The following is a 769-nucleotide window of genomic DNA, read 5'->3' as shown; positions in this document are numbered from 1 at the left end:
TTCTAACAGCGTCTCCCATTCTAATAAACTATATTTCCCTCTCATTCTGTCTCATGTCCGAAAATTATTTTCCAACCCGCACCCAGACCACAACACAAGCTCTTCCCTAGTTACAAAGTGAAGTGAAGTTGCTCAGGCATGGCCGACTCTTTGCGACCCCATGGACTGTAGCCTACCAGGGTCCTCCATCCATGGAATTTTCCAGGCAAGAATACTGGAGGGGGTTGCTATTTCCTTCTCTAGGGGATCTTCCTGACCTAGGGATCGAACCCAGGTCTCCTGCATTGCAGGCAGATGCTTTACCATCTAAGCCATCAGGGAAGGCCCTAGTTACAAAGGACAAGTTCAAACAGCTGCTAATAAGGGAAAGGAGGATATGTAGAAACAAGGGAGGAGCAGTCAAGAAACAATACTGCAGCCTTGGGGCAGGATCTTGGTTACTCCTCAAGGAATATACATAACAATATCATCAAATTCTTCTTCAGGAATTAAGGCCTCTGTCTGAGTAAAAGATGGTAACTTCAGGCTGAGCACAAGACTCCTGGAGCATCACCCTGTTATCACGCCACCAACTAATCAGAAGTCCTACAGTCTGCAACCCTCATCTCAAAATTTACTTTTCAAAACTTCTCCCTGAAAACCATCTGGGAGTTTGGAAATTTTGAGAAAGAGCATCTGTTCTCCTTGCTTGGCCCAACAACAAATTTCTTTCCACTCCAAACTCTGTTTTGGTTTGTTTGGTCTCACTGTGTGACACACAAGAACCAGT

General features: G+C 45.0%; 1 non-coding gene across 1 annotated transcript; it reads right to left on the bottom strand.

Annotated features, from left to right (window-relative positions):
• Positions 1-248: 248 nt before the first annotated feature.
• On the bottom strand, positions 249-321 carry TRNAC-GCA (transfer RNA cysteine (anticodon GCA)). Its single transcript has one exon. It is a non-coding gene; the product is annotated as a tRNA-Cys (tRNA).
• Positions 322-769: the final 448 nt, after the last annotated feature.

Source organism: Bubalus kerabau, chromosome 9 (assembly GCF_029407905.1).
Source record: "Bubalus kerabau isolate K-KA32 ecotype Philippines breed swamp buffalo chromosome 9, PCC_UOA_SB_1v2, whole genome shotgun sequence".
In the NCBI taxonomy this organism is placed as follows: Eukaryota; Metazoa; Chordata; class Mammalia; order Artiodactyla; family Bovidae; genus Bubalus; species Bubalus kerabau.
Note: the sequence above shows the minus strand (reverse complement) of the source record. Positions and strands in the feature narration are given on the sequence as shown.